Genomic DNA, 15004 nt, shown 5'->3' on the forward strand with positions numbered 1-15004 from the left:
CAGGCAGCAGGCAGAGGCATGGTCGATTAACAGGCCGAGGTCAGTTCAGGCAGCAAGCAGAGGCATGGTCAAGTAACAGGCCGAGGTCAGTTCAGGCAGCAGGCAGAGGCATGGTCCATTAACACGCCGAGGTCAGTTCAGGCAGCAAGCAGAGGCATGGTCAATAAACAGGCCGAGGTCAGTTCAGATGGAAGGCAGGAAAATGAATTCAGGCAACAGGCAGAAACGTGGCAGGGAAATAGCAAACAGAGGACAAAGAAATATATCTTCACCGTACTTCACTAATAATGTAGTGCGGTATGGTAGATACGGAAGCACTCTTCTATACAGAGACCAGGCTTTGAGGGACACTGGGGACAGTAGTATCGGGTGTCAGATCGAATTCTATGTTTGGAGCATACCCGACATCTCTTTTGAGGATTGCGGTCTGTTTCGGTAGGGGGGACGATATTGGGGAAATGTCTTTCATGCAATCGGCTCACTGCATCAGACCGAATTTGTTCAGGTACGGGTCTTACTTGATAGATGAGGGATGTGATAATCTCTTCCTGATATTGTAAGAAGGTGACAGGTCTTTGTGTGGACTTCTGGAAAACGATGTAGGAATTGTACAGGGCCATATGGAAAAGGTAGAAGGATACTTTTTTATACCAGTAGATTGATCTTCTGTTGGGTATGTAGGGCTGTAACATTTGATCATTTAAATCCACTCCCCCCATGAACAGGTTGTATTCGTGTATGCATTGGGGTTTTCGGATGGGACCGCGACTTCCTTGAATTTTCAATGAGCTGCTGTTATGGATAGATGAAAGGACATACACATCCCGTTTGTCTCGCCACTTAAGGGCCAGGATCTCTTCATTTCTCAAGCTAGCTGACTCCCCCGTTTAGCTTGGTGGCAACCAATTGTTGTGGAAATCCCTTCCGATTGGGTCGAACTGTGCCACAGGCTACAGTGTCCTTGAGATAAAGGTGGCGGAAAAGGGGCAGGCTTGTGTAGAAATTGTCCACGTAAAGATGGTACCCCTGATTGAAGAGGGGGTATACCAGGTCCCAGACAATTTTTCCACTAATCCCCATATAGGCTGGGCATTCAGGGGGCTCTAGCTGACTGTCCTTTCCCTCGTAGATACGGAACTTGTGCACGTATCCTGTGGACCTTTCGCAGAGTTTGTTCATCTTCACCCCGTATCTGGCCCGTTTACTTGGAATGTACTGTTTTATGATCAGCCTCCCAGTGAAATGGATTAGGGATTCATCGACACAGATGTTTTTTTCAGGACAATATATTTCTGAAAATTTTTGGTTGAAATAATTGATTAGTGGACGAATTTTATAAAGTTTGTCGTACTCAGGGTGATCTCTGGGGGGGAACAGGGAATTATCGTTGAAATGTAGAAAGTGCAGAATTGTTTTATAGCGGGTCCTGGACATAGTGGCAGAAAAGAGCGGCATGTGTTGAATGGGATTTGTCGACCAATAAGCATGCAGTTCATTTTTTTTTGTTAGTCCCATATTAAATGTAAGGCCAAGAAACACTTTAAATTCTTCAACTGTGAGGCATTTCCACTCAAATGTTCGAGCATAACAGGAGTTGGGATTTTGAGTGATTAATTGCTGTGCGAAAATATTGCATTGGTGCACAACTGAATTCAAAAACTCTTCAGTGAAAAATAAATGGAAATAATCAATGGCTGTAAAATTTTGGGTTTCTGCCTGAATGCCTGACTGGGCTATGAATGGGGGAATTATAGGTGCTCCTGATCCTGAAGGTAGCCACACAGGGTTTAAAAGAGCATCTGGGACAGCAGTATGGGCCCTAATCCTTGGTGGCTGATGTGACACCTGAATACTAGAACTTGCACTTACAGTGCTGGTAGTAGCCATATCAGAAGAACGTATTGAGCTGCTGGTGGTTGCTTGCTGCTCCTTGGAGTTCCTCATTCTTTTTGTTGGAACACCTTCTTCTGATTCAGAGAGTGAACCGCTGCTGTGTTCTGGTTCATATACAGAATCAGAGTTTGACAGTGAGAGTTCTCCGTCACTCTCATCTGTCATACTCAGAATTTGAAATGCCTCCTCGCTTGTATATGATCTTTTGGCCATATTTTTGACACTGATCAGGACCCACTGGTATGGCAGTGATCAGGATGGTGTTGCAGTGAGGGACAGATATCTGGCTGCAGTTGGTTCACACTAGTCACTGTTGGGCAAAAATCAGAGATACAGTGAGGTGGCTGGCAATGTTTTGTGAGTGTGTGTAAACTCTGTGCAAAGGCTGAAAATTACTCACAGTTAGCTGTACTGGATCTCTCTCCTCACAGACGATGGCAGTGAACAGGATCCACTGGTGTGGCAGAGATCAGGGACACTTTATGAACAGACACACTGTAAGGTGATCAGGGACACTGATTGGGCCACTGTATGGTGATCAGGGACACTGCTGGGCCACTGCGGTGATCAGGGACACTGCTGGGCCACTTGTGTGGCGATCAGGGACACTGTGGCAATCAGGGACACTGTGGCGATCAGGGACACTGCTGGACCACTTGTGCGGCGACCATGGACACTGCTGGGCCACTGCGATGATCAGGACACTGCTGGGCCACTTGTGTGGCGATCAGAAACACTGCTGGGCAACTGCGGTGATCAGGGAAACTGCGGTGATCAGGGGCACTGCTGGACCACTTGTCCGGCGATCAGGGACACTGCTGGCCACTTGTGTGGTGATCAGGGACACTGCTGGGCCACTTGTGTGGTGATCTGGGCCACTGCGGCAATCAGGGACACTGCGGTGATTAGGGACACTGCTGGACCACTTGTGCAGCAATCGGGGACACTGCGGTAATCAGGGACACTGCTGGACCACTTCTGCGGCGATCAGGGACACTGCTGGGCCACTGTGATGATCAGGACACTGCTGGGCCACTTGTGTGGCAATCAGAAACACTGCTGGACTACTGCGGTGATCAGGAACACTTCGGTGATCAGGGGCACTGCTGGACCACTTGTCCGGCGATCAGGGACACTGCTGGGCCACTTGTGTGGTGATCAGGAACACTGCTGGGCCAATGTGGGGATCAGGGACACTGCTGGGCCAATTGTGTGGTGATCAGGAACACTGCTGGGCCAATGCGGTGATCAGGGCCACTGCTGGGCCACTTGTGTGGTGATCAGGAACACTGCTGGGCCAATGTGGTGATCAGGGACACTGCTGGGCCACTTGTGTGGTGGTCAGGGACACTGCTGGGCCACTGCGGCAATCAGGGCCACTGCGGCGATCAGGGACACTGCTGGACCACTTGTGCGGCAATCAGGGACACTGTGGTGATCAGGGACACTGCTGGGCCACTGCGGTGATCAGGGACACTGCTGGACCACTTGTGCGGCAATCAGGGACAATGCTGGGTTACTTGTGCGGCAATCAGGGACACTGCTGGGCCACTTGTGTGGCGATCAGGGACACTGCTGGGCCACTGCGGCAATCAGGGACACTGCTGGACCACTTGTGCGGCGACCATGGACACTGCTGGGCCACTGCGATGATCAGGACACTGCTGGGCCACTTGTGTGGCGATCAGAAACACTGCTGGGCAACTGCGGTGATCAGGGAAACTGCGGTGATCAGGGGCACTGCTGGACCACTTGTCCGGCGATCAGGGACACTGCTGGCCACTTGTGTGGTGATCAGGGACACTGCTGGGCCACTTCTGTGGTGATCTGGGCCACTGCGGCAATCAGGGACACTGCGGTGATCAGGGACACTGCTGGACCACTTGTGCAGCAATCGAGGACACTGCGGTAATCAGGGACACTGCTGGACCACTTCTGTGGCGACCAGGGACACTGCTGGGCCACTGTGATGATCAGGACACTGCTGGGCCTCTTGTGTGGCAATCAGAAACACTGCTGGACTACTGCGGTGATCAGGGACACTTCGGTGATCAGGGGCACTGCTGGACCACTTGTCCGGCGATCAGGGACACTGCTGGGCCACTTGTGTGGTGATCAGGAACACTGCTGGGCCAATGTGGGGATCAGGGACACTGCTGGGCCAATTGTGTGGTGATCAGGAACACTGCTGGGCCAATGCGGTGATCAGGGCCACTGCTGGGCCACTTGTGTGGTGATCAGGAACACTGCTGGGCCAATGCGGTGATCAGGGACACTGCTGGGCCACTTGTGTGGTGGTCAGGGACACTGCTGGGCCACTGCGGCAATCAGGGCCACTGCGGCGATCAGGGACACTGCTGGACCACTTGTGCGGCAATCAGGGACACTGTGGTGATCAGGGACACTGCTGGGCCACTGCGGTGATCAGGGACACTGCTGGACCACTTGTGCGGCAATCAGGGACAATGCTGGGTTACTTGTGCGGCAATCAGGGACACTGCTGGGCCACTTGTGCGGCGATCAGGGACACTGCTGGGCCACTGCGGCAATCAGGGACACTGCGGCAATCAGGGACACTGCTGGACCACTTGTGCGGCAATCAGGGACACTGTGGTGATCAGGAACACTGCTGGACCACTTGTGCGGCAATCAGGGACACTGCGGTGATCAGGGACACTGCTGGGCCACTGCGGCGATCAGGGACACTGCTGGACCACTTGTGCGGCAATCAGGGACACTGTGGTGATCAGGGACACTGCTGGGCCACTGCGGCAATCAGGGACACTTCTGGGCCACTTGTGTGGCAATCAGGGACACTGCTTGACCACTGCGGCGATACTGCTGGGCCACTTGTGTGACGATCAGGGACACTGCTTGGCCACTGCGGCGATCAGGGACACTGCTTGGCCACTTGTGTGGCGATCAGGAACACCGTGACGATCAGGGACACTGTGGAGATCAGGAACACTGCTGGGCCACTATGTGGCGATCAGGGACACTGACAATCAGGGACACTGCTGGGCCACTTGTTGGGCGATCAGGGCCACTTGTGGGCGATCAGGGCCACTTGTGGGCGATCAGGGCCACTTGGGGCAATCAGGGACACTTGTGGGGGCAATCAGGGACACTTGTGGGGGCAATCAGGGACACTTGTGGGGGCAATCAGGGACACTTATGGGCAAAGCCACTTGTTGGGGCAATCAGGGCCACTTATTGGGGTGATCAGGGACACGTGGGGCGATCAGGGCCACTTTAGGGGCGATCAGGGACACTTTAGGGGCGATCAGGTGTCACTGAGGTGGAGGGCAGTTGACTACTACCTCTTCTTGGCTGTTTCTCCTCTCACAGACAACTCCGTGTGAGGAGAAGGAGGCGGAAGCCGCACCATGCGGCTTTTGTTTACACTTAAGCTGTGTCCTTATTGGACACAGCTGATCACATGGTATGGGACCGATTTCATTGGTCCCATACCATGTCACGTAATCTACCGTGTCCGTCGGACTCGGCGATCATCGGGCTCGCGGGTGCGCGCTCTAGGAGCCGCGCACGAGCCTCAGACACAAGGTGCCGTTTAGAGACGGCAACCCGCTCCTGTAGGTGTCCTGTCCTGCCGTTTATAAACAGCGGCCGGACGGGAAGTGGTTAAAGAGGGGACTGTGATGTAGCTGGACAGCGTGAAAGGTACGCTAAAGATGATAAACCAGGGGGACTGCGATGTGTTATATCGCTAACGAGATTCGGACCTCTGCTGGAAGGACATTTTGCTGACCGGACCTCCGTAAATTTTAAATCAAGACTCCTGTCTTATACTGGTGGGCGGGCCTAGTGGAGACCTGCCCCCTGAAACAGGAACAGCCGGCGGGCCTTTTCATGATGTCAGAAACAACATAGCGGTGCAGGACCGATAAGTGGCAGTGCATGCGAGGATCTCAGTGGAACAATGCTGTCTCTGCTGGATGTGTGAGTATCTGAAATCTGCAGATCCCACCTCATGGTAAGTGCGTGTAAAAGGAAAACAACCAGGGGGAATGGGGATCCACTTTAAGCCAAGCTTGTTTTTCCTAAAAGTTTATGTTTGATAAACAGCTGCACATATATTGTTCAATATAAAAAAATTGCAACAACCACCATTTTAATCTCCAGGGCTCTTGCTTTCAGAAAATACATGTTTGGGTGTTTAAAGTAATATTCTAGCAAAAACAAATAAAAAAGGTAAAAAAACCCAACACACTGATTTTAACAATTATATGAAAAATGCCAAAGTTGCCCCAAAGGCAAGCGGTTATTTAGCAGCATGGGAGCAGTAATAATGCAGTTATACTTCTATATATGTTTCTTGTCCTAGACCAGGGACCTTTAGCGATTACCTGCAGGAGACCCAGTGGGAGTTCCTATTGATTAGCTGTGTGCAGAAGTGCTATGGAAAGCATTTGGAGGTTTACAGCTACTGCAACTAAATGTGGCTGCTAGCATGGAAGGCCCCTTTCAGACGGGACAGATTCCATTCCGATCAGCAGGGGATCCATCTCATAGTTCCCCTTCTGAGCAGTTTATGCAGAGCAGATATGGACAGAGCCCACTCTGCTCTATGGGTGGCTTGGAGAAAATGATTCCGCTGTTTATGCCTAACTGCCCTGCAATCCTCTTAAACAGAGGACGGATCCCTTTCCCTATTTTTTAGCAGACTGGCTCAGACCCAGAGGTAAGTGGATATAAACGGACACTAGTCCATTTACATCCGCCTGTCCATAGAAATGCATGGACCTTCCAATCAGGTCCACTTGAGAAACAAACAGGCTGGGCGCTTTAACAATAAGGCTGAGCCTTATTGTTAAAGCGCTGATTATCTGCAAATGATCGACCCCAAGGCCTGGTTCATACCGATGCATTTCTGTGTTTGCAGAAAAGCACTACAGTCCATTCGGTTTCCTATGGGTCACGTTCACATCTCCGCAGTGTGTTTTTTTGGAAAGGGTAAGCAGCAGCTTGCATTTTTGGTTCCTTAGAATGGAAATGCTGTAAAAATAATCAAAAACACAGTGCTTGCGTTTTTGTTGGTTTCTCCAGCATGGAGAAAAAAACTACCACCTCCCAAAAAACGCATCAAAGACACAGTGAAAAAATGCGTGTGAAAAACACATCAACTGCAACCTGCATAGGTGCGAACAGGGCCATGGATAAGGGAGTACCACCAGTCCTCCTGTACAGGACTCAGGCAAGCAGGGGGGCACAGGCAGATGGGTGAATCGGAATGTGAGCAGGAAGGGTGATCAGCGTGGTGGTGGGGGGTCAATTAATGGAACCGGTATGGCTCTCTCTGCAGCAGCTGAATGCTGGCTTCTTTTTCTCTCCCTCCCTGCAGAGGGAGCCATACAGGGATCGGTTCCATTAATTGCCCCCACCACCACACTCATCGACCTCCTTTTGCACCATACATTTCCCTCTGCTACCAAGGCCCGCACCCCCTCCTTTCCTTCTCACCAGCAGCTGCAAGCACACAATAGGATCCTTCAGGATGGAGAGTGGGGGAAGGGTCCCATAAATGGCACATTTATTTCTGAATGAACACAATGAGTGATTGATACCAATCACTCAGTGTTCATTCACAACTGAAGCATAGTAAATTTTATTTTTTTTTTGGAGGGGGGGGGTTCAGGTTGACTGTATGGGGCCCCATGGTTTCTAACAGCAGCCCTGAGCTTGAACCAGGCCATAGGGTTGTCAGGCTGCAAAAGGAAGTGGTTACAGGCAGGATCTCCAGATACAAAAGGCGTACAGGATTCCCATACCTCTTCAACACTGCAGAGAGCTGCTTTGACCCGTGAGGAGGGTGGAGGCTTGGTTGGGGCCAGCATGTGAGGTAAATGTCGGCCCTGTGTAATGGTTTGCACATAACTGCGGCTGAGGAGGCGGCTTCCTTCAGACCTGAAGCATGAGCACGGCTCGGAACAGCTCGCGGCCTCTTTAATAATGTAAGCGGCAGCCATTCATATATTTAAGACACTCTAACGACAGCCCTACCACAACCAGCCGCCGCCGTTATCCTCCTTCATCTATAATTCACTCTCATCCATGTTGGAGACAAAAAAAAAGAAGGTGGAGATTCGAGGCAGAGCCATTCATCCCGGGCACCAAGGCAACCGGTCACCGCCCCCTGTTTAACAAGGAATACAGGCGGCGCTCTTCCATTGGTTTTCCCGCAGCGCCAATCCTGTAACTCCGTTTCCACCGAGGGGGCAGGGGAATGGGACGACGTAGTCACGCCCACCACCACTCTGCAGCTGTCAATCAGCTGACGTCAGCGTGTGCTCTGCAGGTGCAGGGAGAAAGCTGCTGCATTGGTGCAATAGGGATCCGAACAAATATTGAGGGGTAAGAGCAAGGTTTATTGTTCTTTATGTTGTGATCGTGTGCTGACATGGAAAGGGAGATCTATGGGGGGAACCTTTAAAGGGCAGTTAGCCTTGGCTTGCCTTTGTGCTGCATGCTGATGCTTGCTCGGATACAGGATCTAACCTTCATTTGTCATGGAAGGATGCTGCTGGCGCTGTAGCCTTTTCGCATTGCAAATCCATGGGCAGCCTTGAAATGCTTGCATCAGATCAGAAGCAAAAAAAAAAATCCTTGATTGTCTCTAGTATTATTCCTGGCTCTGTCTAATAGAGGGGAGAGTAGATGATTCCATGATCAGCAGACACCAATAGAGCTGGCTGGAGATCGGGGATGTGCTGGGGGGGCCAGAGACTTCTTTGGTTATGGATAGGCTTCCATTGTCTCATGGACATTTCTGGGATCCAAGGTTGTATGATATTTGATAGCACTAAGTCTATTTATAACATAGGTGATAAAATGAACATGCTGAATAATTGATGCGCTTCATTTCATAGGCGATGCATTTTTTCCCCCCCCACCAGATTATTTTACACATAGGTGGTGGTGGGGGTTATAATTCCTTTATTCCTGCCCCTCTGACATTGGGAGGTTCGTATAGACGTCAAGCTACACGGTGCTGGAAAAGCCAAGCAATTCACATTTCCTTCACTTGCAAATTCTCATTTTGCTTTCCGTGTAAATACAATACACCTGAGTTCTGTAATTAATGATTCATGAGCTTGCATGTTTTTTGTGATTTAAATGAACGCACACAAGGTTCTGTGGCTTTATTTAATTTTTTTGCAACATCAGCCAATATGCATTCATATAGAATTTATGCATAGATGGGTGAAATTACGAAGACTCAAGCAGCTGAGCAACCAATCAGCTTTTAGCTTTCATTTTCAAAGCTTAACTGAACAGGCTTAAGCTATAAACTGATTGGTTGCCATGCACTGCTGCTCCAGTTTTAGTGAATTCCCCTCATAGTATTTATATTATATGCTGTTTATAAATGCACACACTTCCATTCAGCTATTGAAATAGGTTGTGTCCATTGAAATTTTAAGGTGTGCTTGCCAAACCTAATTAACACGATCTAATCTTTGCCCATCCGTGGTCCTCCTACTGTAAAAATAACCCCCTACCATCTCTGCCATTAAAAATGAAATTTGTTTTACGTGGATCATGTTTTTTTGAAGAATCGTCAGAAATGGCAAAAAAGGAAGGCATGTGGTTTAAAAAAAATAAAAAATTAAAATAATAAAAATGATGACAATGCCATTCTTTATAATAGGCCATGCTGTAATCCTTTTTATAGTGAAAACAATATTGTCTGTACCTACAGCCCTGCAGCTTCTTGGCTTCCACAGTCTGCACTTTTCTCAGCAGGAAAGCATGCCGAATTGTAATTTGCTATTGCTTGATGTCCCTCATCCACTGCAGTAATGGCTGAAAGCGATTCCATATCAGCTTTTTGGTTCTACCCAGTAGTTTCTCCTCCATTTAACAAACATGGGGTTGTCTTTGGCTCGCTTTCTGCTGTAGCGTTGTAATATACTGTAGTGCCCTATAGATTGTAGCTACTTGGAGCACAGTGTGACCCATTAAAAGCTGATTGTTACCCGACGTTACTATATTTCCTCCTCTCTTGAAGAAGACTAATTCATTTAATTCTGGACAAATAATGCATGCCATTCATCTTAGCTTTCAGTGAAAGGTTTGCTCCTAAATTCAATATTGTATGCTTTCCTTATTTTGGAATTGGCTTCCCAGTCTGCTGGTAAGGTGGTGTGTTCACACAGGCGACTAGCAAACATTGCGAATTCCAGCAACAAGAACCTGTGGATTCCTGTGTCTGGATTAACACGTGTGTGCGAAGAGCTGCGGCCGTTCAGCTTCATGCAATGACAGGCAGACGGTGGCCATAGCTATCCATTACTGTTCACACAGCCAGAAATTATTTGCAGTGATTGTGGCTGGTGGCAGACAGACTGCATTCACACACAATCATCTGTCCCTGACTGTAGGTAATCACTGGGCTGTGTGAGCAGGCACACATAGCTACAGCCACTGTCAGCCTGTCATTGCATTATATGGGCTGAGCAGCTGCAGCTCTGTGCACACACCTGTCATTACAGATTCTTGTCACTGGAATTTGCACTGTCTGTGAATGTATCCAAATTTTCGATCAAAATTTTACATAGCATTTGGCTAGCTTAACTTTTCACTGCCAGACAGCAGTTATTTAGACATTATCACTGTTTCTTAGTACATGCATTGAAATAGTTAACCGCTTGGCAACATAAATCTATGATGCTAGGCACATGCGCGCTGGCACGCTGCTCCTGTAACCGCTCTGTCCAATTACAGTTCCCAGCTGCTTTGAGTTACATGACCACAACGTATACACAACTGTTATGAATGAGTTTCATTCATAACAGCTGTGCTTATTGTAGTGATGCTGTGATTGCCCCACAGCTATCACATGGTACCTGGCACCCTGTACCATCTGATTAGCTGTAGCCAATCACAGCATGTCAACAATAAGCACAGCTGTTATGAATGAAACCCATTCTTGACACTTCAAATGTTTGCTGTTACAATGATCATCATTGTAACAGCAATCTCAGTAAAAAAAAAATCCCTTATCAACCCCCCCCCTTCCGCAGAGTAGTACAGTGCCACTATGGTGACCCTAAACTACTATGATAAAATTATGTAAAAAGCAGTCTGTGTTCCTGATCACTGCCACACCAGTCATTTGATGACGCTGTAGTGCACTGGTGCCGCTGTGTTTAATAAAAAGAAAAAAAAATTGTGAAAAAAACCCTAAATTTTATTTAATTCCTTCATTTTCCAAGAAATTGTGACTAAAATCTACAACTTCCAAAAAGCTTTCCATGCCTCTTACTAAATACAACTTGTTATGTGTATAAAAGACAGTAGTCCACAGAATCTTTCTTTCATTCAAATGTCACCACCATGGGCAAGACCAAAGTGCTGTCAAAAGACATCAGGGACAAGATTGTTGAACTGCACAAGGCAAGACCATCAGCAAGAAGCTTGGTGAGACAACTGTAAGAGCGAATATTCGCAAATGGAAGAAATACAAAATAATTATCAATCACCCTCAGTCTGGAGCTTCATGCAAGATTTTGCCCCATGGGGTAAGGATGATCATGAGAAAAGGGAGGGGTCAGCCCAGAACTACACGAGAGGAGGTTGTGAATGATCTCAAGGCAGTTGGAACCACAGTCACCAAACAAAGCTTGGGTAGCACAATACACTGCCATGGACTGAAATCCTGCAGCACCTGCAAGGTCCCCCTCTTCAAGAAGGAACATGTACAGGTCTTTCTTAAGTTTGCCAATGAACATCTAAATGATTCAGAGAAGGATTGGGAGAAAGTGCTGTGGTCAGATGAGACCAAAATTGAGCTCTTTGGCATTAACTCAACTTGCTGTGTTTGGAGGAAGAAAAATTCTGACTGTGACCCTCAGAACAGCATCCCTACAGTCAAGCACGGAGTCATTATGCTTTGGGGCTGTTTCTCTGCTAAAGGTGCAGGCCGACTTTGCCACATTGAGAGGCTATGCATGGTAAAATATTTTATGAGAACCTTCTTCTGTCAGCCAGGATCATGGATGGGACTTCCAGCATGACAGTGACCCAAAATGTACCGCCAGGGAGTGGCTCAAGAAGAAGCACATTAAGGTAACGGAGTAGCCTAGCCAGACCTTAATCCTATAGAAAATTTATGGAGGGAGCTGAAACTTCAAGTTGCCAAGTGACATCTAAGAAACCTTAAGGATTTAGAGATCATCTGTAAAGAAGAGTGGACCAAATTCCCTCCTGAGATGTGTGCAAACCTGGTAACCAATTACAAGAAACGTCTTACCTCTCTGCTTGCTAACAAGGGTTTCTCCACCAAGTACTAAGTCATATTTTGCTTGGGGATCAAATACTTATTTTACTCACTGAACTGCAACTCAGTTTATAACATTTGTATCATGTGTTTTTTCTGCATTTTTGGTTGATATTCTGTCTCTATCATTTAAAATACACCTATGATAAAAATTATAGGCCCCTCATTTCTGCGTAAGTGGGCAAATGTACAAAATCTGCAGGGGATCAAATAATTATTTTCCCTATGGAATGGATATTTTATACAAAGTTACATTGGGCCAGCAGGGATCAATGTAACTATGCTTATACCATACCTAACCGATGCTCCAAGAAGCTGGAAGCCACTGATTTCTCTGTTCTCTGATTGGATTAGGTGGAGAGTGTGATGTCAACATCTCTCCTCTTTACCTTCCGGTCAGAGAATGCTTTGCATTCATTCAGAAAATTCAGAGGCAGGATCAAAGATGGACGATCTGTTGATTTGCACTTTGACTCCTCTTCCATTGCAAAGAATGTAGTGAAAGAAGTGTTAACTGGTTACATTAAAGTGGAAGTGCACTGCATCGGAGCACCACAAACCAAAAATGGTTTTTCATTCTTTTTTAATATTCAAAGCAAACTCACCCATCCATCCATATCTCCATGCTTTATTTTGCTGAGAAATCATTTTGAAAAACACCCTCTAGCATTTCTGGTCAAGGTCATCTTGAGTGAGGGCAGATGATTTGTGTATCATTTACTTCATGGAATCCATCTGCCCTTAGCTCAGGCATAGGCTGAGCTGAGACCCTTCCATCCCCTCCTGAAGACTGCTGGGATGTATGACATTATTTGCCTTGGCATGGAAATCAGGAAGTAACTAAAGAAATGTACAAGAAAAATGTATAAAACAAGTAAATATGATATGCTTTCCTATCTATTTACTATGCATAAGGATTAAAAATAGTGAACTGAGAGTGAAGTTCCATTTAAGGCATTTGTGTACATGTACTCTCACCTTCTATTATTACCAAATCCTTGGACTTAAACTGCTGGATTTGCTATAGCTCTTTTAGCCTTGCAGGAATGACTTCTTCTCTTACTTATGTTGACTTTTGGTTCCCAGCACTACACACAACTAGGCTGCTCTGTCATGGAGCGTCTGGATTGTGTGTGTGGGTGTATGCATGCAAGTGCAGAGATGTTTTAGCACTATAATTCCCATGCTTCTTCCATGCTCTTTGCTTTCGTGATCGTTATTGATAGAAGCTGAAAGTGCTGGCGTGCACTGCTTAGGATGGCAATGATGCTCTACAAAAACATGGCAGTCAACCCAATTTATAACTAGCCTTTGCAGTTAGGTATACATGGGAGGGCAATGCACAACACAAACACAGATAAATTTCCCAGGACACTTAGCTAGCCTGCAAAAAAATTAAATTGACCCTGTCTAACAGTTCACGTTAAAAACAGAGGTTTTAGTTGCACACATTTGCAAGCCTCAGTGCCTTACATCAAGGCTCCTCTGTGTACTGCAGTCCTAACTCTATATTTTTGAGTCTCCAAGTTGGAGTGTATATAGCTAAATAAATTAAGGGCAGGTTTGCCTGAAGGCAGTCCACACCTCCTTAAAGGCACAGTTACACATTGGATGCCCAGCTAGAACAGTGGCAGCCGGAGGCATCCAATGTGTACCCAGCAAACAAGCTAAACAAAAAGATGGCAGCTTCCCCAACTTAACCAGCCTTTGCCGTAAGGTGCACATGGAAGGGCTATCCTCCTTACTGCACAATTAAAAAAATAAAAAAAAGGTAGAGGTCATCCCAATCCTTACCAGGCCTTTTGGGTCTGGTATACGTTTTGAGGGGAACCCCAAGCCAAATTAAAATAAAAAGTGAGGCCCCCCCTAAATTCCATAGTAGACCCTAATCTGAGCATGCAGGCCAGGAAAGGGAGGGAATGAGGGAACCCCCCCCCCCCTCCCCCAACTGAATCATACCAGGCCACATGCCTGCTGACAGCACTCATGGTTTTTAAGGACACAACGGCTGCCGGCTCCCTAACAACAAGCTATTTTCCCAGAATTCTGCACTAAGATACATGTCAAATTTTAGGCATCCTCTGCATCAAAAACTTTGTCTTTGGAGAACTATTCCCAAAGGGTTCATTCTAAAGGGATGCAGACCTTGCAACTTTCCTCCTTCTAAGCCTGCAAGAGGATCAGATGAGTCAAGTGATTGTAGAGGTTCTTTTAACCACCTCCTGACCATGCCAAAGCTGAAAGATGGCTAAAGCACGGTCGTCTAATTCTGGGAGGGCGTCTATAGATGTCCTTCCAGAGCCCCCCAGGCGTGCCCTAGGGCATGCTCTCTGATCACTGTGTCTTTTGGACACAGCTGATCGCAGAGCAAGGTAAAGGGCCAATCACAGTGGCCCTTTACCATGTGATCAGCTTGTCCAATCACAGCTGATCCCATGTAAACAAATGCCGGTTATTGGCATTTCCTTTCCTTACACGCTGTCACTATGTGAGGAAAGGAAAGCCGATAACCAGCTATGCTGACACCACACATTTACACTGATAATCATGGCATTGTCCATCAGTGCCTTGATTAACCGCTTAAGGACCACCCTATAGCAGATATACAGCTACAGGACAGCACCTTTGCGCAAAATCACGTGTGTATATATACGTGATTTTTCATTTCTGGGTAGGGGCTCTGCCGGCGCCCAGTAATTAACGATAATCACCAACGGGGAGGAAGACTGTTTTGTTTACAGTCTTCCTCCCAGTTAGATCGTGCACACTGCTCGTGATGGCTGTACACAGCACAGTCATCCCGATCAGTGT

At 47.4% G+C, this 15004-nt stretch overlaps 1 protein-coding gene across 2 annotated transcripts in view; it reads left to right on the forward strand.

Moving 5' to 3' along the window:
- Nucleotides 1-8111: 8111 nt before the first annotated feature.
- Nucleotides 8112-15004, forward strand: part of RAB3A (RAB3A, member RAS oncogene family) — a 76537-nt gene continuing 69644 nt past the window's right edge. Inside the window, exon 1 of one of the 2 annotated variants that reach the window (XM_089670029.1) lies at nucleotides 8112-8265. The gene's annotated coding sequence lies outside the window, so the exon portion shown is untranslated. The remainder of the gene's footprint in view (nucleotides 8266-15004) is intronic. The other variant, XM_089670030.1, reaches the window with a different exon arrangement.

This window comes from Staurois parvus, unplaced genomic scaffold (genome assembly GCF_062004578.1).
Source record: "Staurois parvus isolate SC_StPar_1 unplaced genomic scaffold, SC_StPar_1.0 ptg000086l, whole genome shotgun sequence".
Classification (NCBI taxonomy): domain Eukaryota; kingdom Metazoa; phylum Chordata; class Amphibia; order Anura; family Ranidae; genus Staurois; species Staurois parvus.